Below are 12,833 nucleotides of genomic sequence, written 5' to 3' on the forward strand. Positions count from 1 at the left end.
AAACCGGGCAAACTGGCGAATGAAGGTAAAACGGGCGGCAAGAACGATGGTGCTGGCAGTGGCGGCGTCCTCAACCTTCTCGGCGGGTCTGTGAATCGACCGAAGCGACGCATCGTCGGCGTGTGGCTGCCGTAGCAACAGCGCCGACACCAGCAGCTGAATCGGCAGTATTCATTCTTTTTTCCAGGATCTTTCCTTTTTGTTCTTAAGGTCTGTCCATTGGTGCTGTAAGAAGTGTATGAAGAAAAAAAAGTAAAAGGAAGACGAAAGGATCTATCTTGAAGAAGGGATGCTGCTGGAGGGGAGAGAACACTAGAACACGAAATGCGCGGCCGCCAACGATGCTATTATATAAGAAGAAAGAAAACTCAAAAGAGAAGGGGATAGGAGGGAAAAGGGAACGGCTCCTGAAAATGGAGAGTATGGGGGAATCTAGCGAGAATGTAGCAGAATATGCGAGCCTTGTGAAAAGCGGCCTTGGAACAGAGCACGCAAAAAAGAAGGAATGCCTTGACTGTGTACAGCACTGTTATCCGTACGTGTTCACGACTGCGCCTCAGTGTGCACATATGTCTTGAAAAGCGTACGTAACAACGATAGCAAAATACAGAACCACAGAAAAGTGGACAGAGCTAATATGCCCAACGGAGTCGACAGAAGATTCAATCCTGGAAAATTCCTGGCGATTTTTCGGTGATGGCGACAGTGGTAATGGTAATGACTTGTGTGACGGGCAAAGGGAAAAGGCAAAAAGACGCTACAAATACTGGTATTGACGTGAAACGGGGTCGATGTCGAAGTGGAAGAATAGGGGACGTTGCATGGAATGCCCAAGACGCTTGTAGCTTTCTATCCTGCTCTCTCTGACCTCTTTTGTTTGCCTTGCTCAGCCCCCTTTATGACACAGGACACAATAAAGGCGCAGACACTGCTACGTCAACGTCGATTACACCCTGCCGTCAGTAAGTAAATGAATGGGCGTACATAGATTTACCGTAAACTGAACACCACTTTTCGGATAGACTAAGTGAAACTGGCCAAGCGAGTGACGGTCTTGAAAAACGAATATAACCGTGCTTAATTGAATGAATTAAATAAAAAGGGTTGTAGTTGCTTTCATGGGTAGGATCTAGACACAAACCAAAGAAGCTACTCTGCTTGGTGTTATTTACACCAAGTTTAAGACTTTTTGATATTAACTATCACTTAAATATAAGTTTGCCTTTTGTTTCAATGACGACAATAATAGAGTAAGTCAATTCCATACAGTAAATTATATATAAATTGGCTGATTCGGTAGAAGTGTCATAATACATATAGGCGTCCCGTAGTATGGTAGTAATTGTTGACATCATTATACGTTATAAGTGTCTAGATAACGGGCGCAAACGAGTTAGCATATAAAAAAAGTTTTTAGAAAAGGAAATTATTTACGAACATTATCGCTTGTACTACTGCTCGTCGCCAGTCGAAGGCTAGCAGAGAAGATATATTACCTTTTGAATGATGAAATTACCTCCTGGGATTTACAACTAGAAACAGTGGCATACTATTAATTTAATAGTACGACGTCAGGATCCTTTTAAGTAGGCATTGCACCACTGATCATCAATGATAGCACGGCTTAGGCAAAGAGTAGGACACGAGACACGAATCGCTCGGAACTTCAGTCACGGACTAAATCGTGGCTAGCGCAAACAAAATTGAACTGAAACAAGGATCAACTACTAAACATTGAGTACTTTAGGTTGGTATTTTTTTGCGTTTTTATGTCATAGTTGCTCTACCTTATTGCAATCGAGCGATGATCGAAGTGTTACGTTGTTTATAATTATGTTGGAGATGCATTCGTTTGAGGAAAGCGTGAGTTACCTCTGTGTACCACTAAGTAAAAACGCATCATGAATCGGCCTTATAAACATATATTGTTGTTGAATATAAAATATATTCAGTGAAAAGAATTCAGTGAAGTAGATACAAGTTGTCGCATATCACAGAAGAAAATCCACGCTGGATACAGATTCCAGAGTTAATCAATGTTTTCCAAAGGTATAGTTTTACCATTTTAATAGAACCGCCGACAAACGAGCTACTATCTTACTAATTGTATATAACGATCTCAAACACACGCTATGTAATAAAGCCAAATTATTAAATCAGTATCAAATGCTCTCAGAGGTGAAATAGCAGTAGTTGATTCTTCTCCGACAAGATACAATATTTATGCCCTATTTAGCCGTCGTACAGCCCAGATTTGACTCCGTTGAGTTACTATGTATAGAACTTGATTGGGAAAATTCGACAGGCCATCAAAGACAACACTCATTTCTACTTTCAAAGAAACATTCTGACAGTTCAATCGGAAACAATTCTAAATAGTTGTGAAAGATTTAAGGCCAAAAGTGAAGCTATAACCGAGACAAAAGGGTGTTAAATTAATTATGAATACAAAATGATAGTGTTACCGATTTCCTTAAAAACCGTTGAAAATTAACGAGGTTTTATATTGAAGGATTGCTTATTCTTTAGGTTTTCCGGAATGGGCCCCATGAATTTTGCTACAAATTTTCCATTTTTCATATTTTTGCATGCTAGCCTTAAAATTATGACTTTTGCAACATGGTTCATTCTCTTCAAACGTCGAAAGAAGTTCCCATCTACTATAAGAAGCGTTATGTTAATTTGCGAAATGACTTATATGGTATAACTTTTGAGTTGATGAATACTTTTTTCGGCTGGTGAAATGGGAGAAAACTGGATAAGCGTGTTGGGACCATAAATCTGATGCGATTAGAAGGTCAGAATAACTTTAAAATGGCCTGGATTCGGTAAGGGTTCAGCCAAAGGGCCCGTACATGGATAAAGGATAATTTTACATATTCAAGTTGTATTTATGTAGGTTTACATTGAGCTGAGTTCCCAAGTTCGAGCCACAGGTTACGCGCGGTGTATCAATGAGTCAAGTGCAATAATGTAAAGGGCTTTCTAGGACATTTTGCTGGGACAAGGTAATAAGGTAAGTGCACCAAACTAGCGGGTTTACTAGTCCCAAATAAGAAATTAACTAAGTCAAAAAAGTTATGACCTTCCTAGCCGAAAAGTTGCGACGGGATGACATAGTTAAAGTACCAGGATTTCAGAAAAACTACAACCGAAAGAAAAAGTTTGTAGTAGTACATATAGGTCTGAAGTAGAGATAACTTATATGAGGGATTAGATCCAACAAGAGTAAAGTATTAGCACAGACTACTGAGACCATGGAAACTTGACAGCAGGAAAATTAAAATATTCTTCTGGGAAAACGGGACGCTCCCAGCAGGGTAACTGCAACGTGAATAAATACTATTAATAGTCTGACTGAATCAGAAAATAGGATTACGGTCGTGGGATAACTGTCAAGAAGTGGTTTCGTTCACAGTATAGACGAAATTCTGATGGAATAACTGTAAAGGTATAGCGGCATCTGTCCTACAAGAGAATCCGTTTTTGCAATCGCTTTTTTGGGTTTCTTTTGTTCAGAATCTCTTACAGACGTCTGGCAGAAGCTAGAGAGATTTGAAAAAAAGCTTTCTAATAGAATGTTAGCCAAATATTTACACGGTAGTCTCTGTTGGTAACACGATTTTTGTCCAAAATGAGAGATATGAAAATGTCGAACGCATATTTTTTACAAATGACATGCTTGATCGAGTAAAAATGTCCTATGTCTTTCTGGACCTGGTATTTCGGTATCAGTATGAATAATTTATTGCTGAACTAAAACAGAACTGAGCACGTAATTATTCCTTCTAACCGCATAAACTATTTTCTGTATACTGTTTATTAAAGGTTCCACGCGAATCTGGTTTATCTATAGTTAAAACGTCTTCAAGTCGACAACGTATTGAGCGCTATTTTACAGTTGGCGAAACGTAACCGTTTATCACAGGCATAAGAATGACATATAATGATTGAGAAATACAGTTGCCGTGGACAACCCAGAAAAGCAGAGCATAATTAGCTAAAATCCTTTTCAACTTCTACCTGAAACTTCACTGTACAGTCTCGTAAATACCTTGGTTTCGCGTCCTTCGTAGAAGTCGTTCGTATTCTACTCTGGAGAGAGCATCCCTTTGATCAAAGCAAATGCGATGAAACAATTTATAGGAGTTGACAAACCTGGTCCGGTCCTGAGCCACTGCGATAATTGAGTCCAAATAGAATAATAAACATCCGTACTGGCTGGGATCGAGCTCATTATTGTCCTTCAAAAGTACTACTAAAGGCGTAGAATTAAAACTTCCAAAAAAGACCGCTTCCAATAAACACTTCAATGTTGGACGGCAATTGATGGCATTATATCTAGAGTCGCACCGGAAAAAATCAGAAGCTGGTCCATTATTTTAAGATTGAGAAAAATTAAATTGAAGCATCCGACCCACGAATGTCCCATAGCGAATTGGCACAATGTTCACCTTACTTAGGCCTTAATCCGTTCAACATGTCGAAACGTCGTTAGTTCACCGGCCAACCTGTCATAAAAACAGTTCGATAGCAAGAATCAATCGAAGTGAATCATATCGAAAAGCATTATTACCATTACCGGTCTGTTCGAACTAACAGTAGTTCATGATACAACTTCCCTATGCTTCCGGCCTTCTTTATTAGAGATCTTAACAAATTCGACAAGTTCACGCTGCTGTAAGGACTGCCATCTCGTTTTCCTGCCAGTGGAGTCAGACGTTTTACTTCTTAGTTGTTTTATAACGAGGTATTACGTGTACGTGTCTTTTTTCATTCGCTTAAGTGGTGAAGTCTACTACACCGTCAGCAGAGAGGGTTTCGCCGAGGAGGAACTTATTTGATGCGTAATACAGGTCTGTAATTTGGAGGATGGTTTAAGTTTGATGCAGCCGACACCGGCTTATTCATTAAGACGATTAATAATACATATATGGACTGACAGAAACTGTGCTAGTTAGCTTGTTACCTAGTTAAACTATGTTGTCATATCGTTTGCAAACGGCAACAAACGTGTACTGTCTAGTAGTAATACTCATAAGCGTAATACGAGTTATTGGAAAAGTAAAGAAATAAAAAGCTTCAGCCATATTTACATTAGAAGTATAGACATATATTGCCTTGGTTAAATCTCTGGAGTCTAACCTGAGCCAATAGATGCGTTCTGAAGGTTAAATTAAGGGAATTCCCTTTAATAGACCACAAACGTTTTGTGTTTTCAAAAAGGATAGCTCAGCATAATTATGCTGTAGTTGAAGGAGGAAACGTACCTTGTACAACGTACAAAAAGTCTTTAACTAATTGCATACTCTAGTATTTCAGGCAATGCGGTCAGAGGGAAGAGTTACCGTCCCATTCTCTGGCGTTGGGAGAGAGACAATAGCCCACGGTTTTTTCTGATTTTCAGTTGCACGTTCAGATGAGACTCAGTATAGTCATTGATCGAAAGGTGACACGCAACGCTCTTTTGTTCCGTGGTACTCTAAGCTTAGCTTTAGCTCAACCCGTACGACGTACCCCTGTGATATCTGTTTTCCTTCAGCTGAATCAATTGGCATTTTCCGTTCAAAGTACGCAATTCAGAAGCATATGACAGACACTTTTTGTTTCCATAAAAGTCCTTCACCTGTCTAGCTAAACTTCGAAGACACGCGCTATCTATAATGCTAACTGGTGAATATTATAAGGCAGAACCACAGTGAAGTCGTTACTACATAATTATTCTATAAATAAAGGACTGAGAGCTTTGTATCTGTTTCAGAGACCTGACCTAAAAATTAAGTGCTGAATCGTCCGTTTCGAGAGCTGCAATTGTTTGCGACTACGTAGAGTGTTGCCGGCAAGGTAAATATCTTTCAAGAAGGAAAAAAACTGTTGCAAAAAATCTCCTCTAGATTCAGTTCAATCAATTTGTTCTACGGTATACAAGTGATTAACAACCAACAAAAAGCTTTGTATTTTTATGTTTATAAGCGTACTTTGATTTTTTCCAAAAAAAAAACGAGTGGGTGGTCGTTGTACCCTGCAAGTGTTCGTAACAAAGATGTAACTGTATTCTTTTATTAAGTGGATTTTAACGGTGGACTTTATTTTCACTAACAAAATCATGATAAAATTCTACGGCAACTTTGTCAATAGAAGGAAACTATTAGGGAAAATGGTTTCTCCGAACTGATGACTTTGGCTAAGAACATTTTGTGTTAGCGTTTGACAAGAAAGGCGTACTTGAAAGCGGAAATACAGAACTTCAGAAAAACAGAAAATACAGTTGGAAAAAACGCCGTTACACCCATATGCTTCATGTAGAATTTTTAATTATCTTTCAGACTCGACCTTTGAGTATGACTTGATTGAAGCTTTTCACTTAAAATAGAAGATCAGGATGACGAGAGAACGTTTAAGACTTGGTCACGTTTGTTCTGTACTGGATTTTACAGGCTGTTTAATTCTACCGAGCGCTTCTTGTTGGAAGTGTTTAACGCGTGCGACGTTGACGACTTGTTTAAAAGAAAAAAATTGCCCAAAGGAACAATACATTCTTTGGACCCATAGGAAAGTTTAGAATTGCCACTTCATTTTAAAAAAAAAACAAAGCAGAGATTACACGCCTGCTTTTGTAGGCGGCCGACTCCTGATAATTATCTCTAGGTAATTGTCTAACAGTTACATCTGAAACGTGACTTTGCCTTAAAAGGAGATATTTCATTAATTACCCGCCCAACCAATTAATTCAACAATGAACATCCATCAAGCAATAGTGCTCAGTATATTGTAGTCACTTAGGTAGTAATGCATGCTTAAAAAACTTCTATATTGTAATACAATGCCGTCAATGGCACCGGATTCACTCGATTACTGCGAGTCGCAATCATCTTACAGGTAGCAAGGCTGACGTGCCTCAACGATAAGCAACGTGCCACATGCGGCCGAGTTGGATACTCTTATAAACTACTTGGACATCCATCACGTGTTACGTACACACCTCTTGAGTGGGCTTTTATTTATGATAACAAATCTTTTCCAAAACAACTCTACAATGCATCTGTTATGTTCATTGTGTTCCGTCGCCAAAAGCAGATCTTTGATTCCTCTGGTTCGTCGTATCCAAGGCGCAGCATACTGTGTTCGAGTTTTGTCGCACGTACTGCAGCGCCAAGATGAAAACTTACAACATATAAACAAACAAAAAACCATAAAACGATAGGTTTTCTTCGCTACGGCATTGACTGAAGTATAATCGTGGTCGCTGTGCTGCTGGCGGCACTGCGGCTGACTTGCCAGGCCAAGCAGGCCATAGACGTGACATGAGAAGGCTTTGTGTTAGTTGGATTTTTTGTGGGCGAGTGCAAAGTTGAAGCTGAGTGATGCTGGCTGCTCAAGCAGCTAGATGTCTGCGGAGGGATGGTGTCCGTTAGGCCGACATTGTGGATAGACGAGACTTGGAGCTCGGACGACATCCTGTAACTGGAGTGGGTGGATCGCGGCGATCGTACCAGCAACTTGCCAGCTTGTACAACAAACCCGCATAAGTCATAACCCATTGAAGTAATGCCGGCTAAGCCGGTGCTCAGCGCGATAGGCATGCGCCTCAGCTTCTTCCACCGAAATCAACATAGCCAACATTGGGTTGCCTCTTTCTTCGATTCTCTTTATTTGAGACGGCCATTTCCGTCAGTGTCTCATTTCTGAAAAGTGGCATTGTAGTAGCCACAGTGAACCCTTACGTTCTGGTAGGGATCTAGAAAGCTTAGAATGTACATGTATATTATGCCGTACGCAATATGCACGACGCCTCAAAGACGGTGTATTATGGATCGTACATTTCAGAGTATAGTTATAATGCCTTAAACATTTAATCCAAAAAATGCACATTATATCTAAATAATAACCCATTTTGATTGTATCTGCATCTAAATACGAGCAAGACACCAACCACAGTTACTCCAGTTACAGTATCATTACAAGCTCATTGAGGCAGTCATAAAATAACCACCATTGGAAGTACTATATTATCCTGCCTTGTGAGGAGCCTTTTACAGGAACTTTGAAAGGGGATTAAAAAAGGACTCGTATGGCCGTACCTACTTCTCAGAGTAAACAACAGTTTTCGCAACAGTTACTTCGCTCCGTATCAGGATAGTTGCGTAAGAAGGTTGGAGACAAATCGATAGCTAGGATGTAGCGAAGTGTAGCCAAGGTTGTCAGATGAAGCTCAAAAGCTGCTGAGCTAGGATTTCCAAGGGAGCGCTTCCGGACAACGTGCAGTAGAACAAGCATTATGATCACATACGTTGGCCCACTTTCTGAAACTTCCGCAATTTTTACTGTCATTATCACGACTTATTTTTAGATCCTTCATGATAGACCGCTGTTCCTTACCGTCATGCGACTATAGCAAGAATCATTCTAATGCCACTTCGGACCTTTACTGTAGAACGAGAAAAAAACTGAGATAGATAATGTGAATATGCAGACTCCAACGGAACGAAAAATCTCATCGATCGGTAGTTTCTCGCACGTGATTCGATATTTTCCATGCTAATTCTGTTATTAGCTTAATAAAAGGACATTTTATGAAAAGGGCGTGTCATTTAATGTACGCGGTCAGTCTCGTCTTAGAATGCTAGAGGATCACACGGAAAGGGGGCATCCGTCATACAAACTATGCTCCCACTATATATGTACGCTAGAAAAAAAAAAATGATGCAGTAGAAAAATTATCGAAAGGCTACGAACCGTGATAGATGCGTTCGTCTCATAATCACAGTTGAACTTCCGATTTGTTGATGGCGTGAAATTCCTGTTCTGGTATCAATGAGACATTCGTATGAACTCTGGTATTGAGTACCTAAGAACATCTATAAAGATCAAGTTATCATATTCCTAGTACTTTGAAAAGTGTTGCGATGAGGGTAAGTTTCAGGGCTGTTTTATGCAGTTGTCCATTGGTACTAACTTCTGATGTAAGTAGCTATTGTGCAGACATCTTAGTTGAAAGGGCTAATATACATCAAATAAAAGAAATTCCCGGATTGGCTTTGCAAGCGCGTAAATAAAAAATACACAAAGGGCGAACATAGAATGCTCACAAGCACACGTTTTCGTTTTCCGATAAACCGTTCAGTGCCTTCTCGATCAATAAAAAATGTCTATTGATTTCGTTTTACGCTCAAAGCAAGTTAACGGTGTTAACTAGAAAAAGTTCAAAATTCTTATAGCCCGTTTCTAAAACTATGTGATGTGGCCTACATGGCTGAAATCTCTTCATCGCTAAAGTTGACATCGGTCCTGCTCTTCTTACAGTAAATCGCATGCATTATTATAAAAAGGGAGCTGGGTGTGTCGCTTGTGCTTACCGTCGTGCATTACGCTGATCGCGAACTCTCGGTCCCAGAGCATAGCGGAGGTATATCGTATTTCACGGTCCTCCCTCAAAAGCTTCCGGCGCACAGCGGGTTAAACTGGGTCGGGGTAGTAGACTCAGCCGCCTACTTCGTTTAAGGGGAATGGCTTCAATTCTTGAGCGTTTACCGTGGCTATTGTAAATGTATGAAAGAAGATATTCGATATTCACAACCACCTACAACACAGACTTCTGTAAATAGCTTGTAAAAATGTCATATAATTATTTGCGTAAGGAAATACCGTTTTAAAGATGTCGTCCTGTTCAAGTCATGAGTAAAAGCGTTTCTTCGTTTGTTTCCTCACTATTTGATTCATTCGTAAAGGCTTCTAACCAGATAAAAATCGTGCATTTCTGCTCATGCAGCCACCATGACACTCTCGTTTGTTGCATTAGCATATTTTAAAATTGACGTCCTCTGTATATAGTATATTACGCGTTGTTATTATTATGTGGTTCCTTAATTTTTTTGAACGGGGGGGGGGGGATGTATGTTAAATATTTGATTGAACTTCTCATAGCACGTAGGTAAGTTTGAGAATAGAAATATCGGAACGCTCGCGAATGATTAGGGCTAGAAAACGCTGGTAGGTTATTTGCACAAACTCTACCTATCATTGCTAAATATGCACTTGTGAAGGACCATGCTCACTACAAGACGGAATTAACATATCAACTTCTAGTTCTAGTTATACTTCATTTGTTCATTTTGTCACGATGTAGTTGGCGAATTGCTACGCTGAATTTTTTTTTCACCTTTATATTTGCCATATCTCTAATTAATGTTTTTTTTGCCTCAGCTGACTTACCATGGCCTCTTATGCCAGGCAGCATCCTTAGGAGACTCAGGTTAGGAACTCTATAAACATACGCTATGTCTTCAAGCTGACGAGGTAGCACGACGCTGCTTCCGTCCCACGTGTCGGGCTGGAAAGGTATTGGAACCACTGTCTATTAACTATTTTTACGTTGCAATAACAGCCATAACATCGGCCTCGACGGCTGGAAGGAAAAAAGGTGTAGTCTGCAACTGCTACAATCACAAGGGCCTTCCTAACCTTGCTCTTGCCTTATAGTCTAGCAGCCTGAAGTAGCCTTGTCACTCCTGTCTTTAAAAAGGGCCAAGTCTCTCGGATCTGAGCTCGGTGCCCGGATTGGCTGACAGTGGTCTGATCACTTTCACCACTTACGCCTCGTGATAGGTTGGATCGTATTCGAAGTTAGCTTCACCACGGGCGAAGCTACTTTGTAGTCCGTAATTCGAGCTAAATTGGACGATAAGCTGGCAGGAACTGAAATCCTAACACCGTATATAGCTAGGCCAATAGCGTGCAAAGAGCTAGAAGCGCATAGAAAGAAGCGTAGCCTGATGAGAGTCAATCGTCGTCTCCGTCAACCTGCACATGTCGAGCCAATATTTTTCCACCTGTTGGGTTTAGTTGTCTATTTTGAACCAGACGTCCCGTCACTGGTTGACCCAAGTAGAGAAAACATAAGAATAAGGAATCGTTACGTGCCTTTGCACGTTATACCTTATGTTCAGTTCATAAAAACAGCATAATCAATCGGAAACAAAGTCAAGCAGATTAAACAGGTATGTAACATGGTGTAAATTGGCTGCACAGAGGATTATTGTACCGGAACAAAAATCGCTTGTAAATGTAGTACTGTAATCGTAGTATAACAACTGGAATATTAATTATTATATATTATTAATTATCTAACTAACAAAGAGACTTGACGTTACTGTCGTTTTTTACTGCGTTCTTCACATTTTAGAATTTTCAAGATATTTAATTCTGTTATTGTTATTGAAGACTACGCTGTGCGTTTAGAACTAGCTAAATAGATTTGGGATCAAGCGGCATCCCATAGGTTATTCGATAACCGATAGCTTTAGGTAATGTTGTTAAAATATCAAATAGCCTTTCCAGCTAACTTGTAAAAAACTTAGTACGCGATGAAGTGAGAAGTATAATTTGTCTAGCCTTTTACTCATATTCGCTATCACGCCACGGCGAGTTCACCTATTGCCTTAAGGATTGAAGTTTAGTTCTATTGCTATATAGGCATACGGGTTACCGAGAAAATTTAACGATAGTTTAAGTCCAATAGTGATGATTATGATGGTAGCATATGGTCCAAGCCGCTACTTGGTTTGATGAATAAAGGGAAAAGCTTTTGGGAAATTGGGAACTTCATGACCAGTTAAGAAGACCTGTAGCTGATGGGGTTTCGTCCCTCTCGCATTGCCCCTTTTTCTCTCCATCCCCCCCCCCCCCCCGCCTCCCTTTCTCTTTCCCTGTTATCGGCCCGTCCCTATGACGCCTTTCAGTCGAACCCTTTTACAGATGGACTTCCTTAACTATCGAAATCTCTATTTTGCTGGCTCTTTTTCGTTCGGTCTGTTTAACTCGTTCATTCGTAGTCGTTGATCCCCTGGCCCCCACGCCCAAGTCCCTTTTTAGTCTGCTTGCTTTCTCTGACCGTTTCAGGCCCTTCAGTGCTCCACTTCTCTGTCTGTATGTCTGGTCTTCTTCCGAGCCAGTGGTCAGCCGACTCCCCTAAGTGATCGCTGGTTGCGCGGTTCTGTTCAAGGCTTAGAATAACAACTACTGCTGGAGCGACTTGTGCTACCACAGTTGCTACCGTTAGAGGGTATACTCAGCTATAGGTATTGTGCATCAGGCTTATTTGTACCCGTTCTGTTGTCGTTGTCATCGTCACAATCGTTGTAGTGTTTATCAGTATATACACAGACACGGCCAGTGTGTGATTATGTAGGATGTGTATAAGCGTTTGCCCTCTGTCTACCGATCCGTCTGACTGTTGTTGGGCATAGAGATTGGCGCGTGCTGTGTGTGCCTGACTCAGCTTGTCGCCAACAGACCCTTCCCGTCACATCCGCTAAAACCCACACTCATTGACCAGTCCAGTTCAGGCCAGCTACGTCGACCTTTATCCTGCCAGGAGCCATCTGCGCGTTCTTTGTTGGGAAACCGATCCAACTAAACATGCCTTTCACGGAGTAGGATCTTCTCCAAACGCTTTATTGAGCGCTGGCCGGCTGAATGGCAGACATCACTGTCCTGCGCACGTCGCTTCCCTGAGCGTCATTAACTTACCTTAAGCGTTGTTCGGTCAGTCATTCGTCCATAGCCTAGTTCATTGTTCCCAACATAGTCGGTATCCTTGTTTGTTTGTGTTGGGATCGACAAGACCCTGCTCAGCTGCGGAGATCTGATCTTGCTTAGTCTCTCGCCCAACTTCACTCAAACACACACAGTCACTTACGCATAATGTGAAATCACCTATCTATTCTTTTTACCACGGCTGTTCTATTTTCTATGCTTCCACGATCGATTCCTTGAATTAAACATAGCCTTGACTGTAGTTTTCTTGCCCTTCTTTCAAAATTCGCCGTCCTACA

General features: G+C 40.8%; 1 long non-coding RNA gene across 1 annotated transcript in view; it reads left to right on the plus strand.

Moving 5' to 3' along the window:
• The window catches only part of LOC147753900 (uncharacterized), a 22,994-nt gene extending 13,908 nt beyond the window's left edge, over window positions 1-9,086 (plus strand). The window contains exons 2-3 of the long non-coding RNA XR_015313683.1: window positions 5,762-5,844; window positions 6,880-9,086. This is a non-coding gene — a long non-coding RNA (uncharacterized LOC147753900). The remainder of the gene's footprint in view (window positions 1-5,761; window positions 5,845-6,879) is intronic.
• The last annotated feature ends 3,747 nt before the right edge of the window (window positions 9,087-12,833 follow it).

Source organism: Varroa jacobsoni, unplaced genomic scaffold, assembly GCF_002532875.2.
Source record: "Varroa jacobsoni isolate VJ856 unplaced genomic scaffold, vjacob_1.0 scaffold_123, whole genome shotgun sequence".
NCBI lineage: Eukaryota > Metazoa > Arthropoda > Arachnida > Mesostigmata > Varroidae > Varroa > Varroa jacobsoni.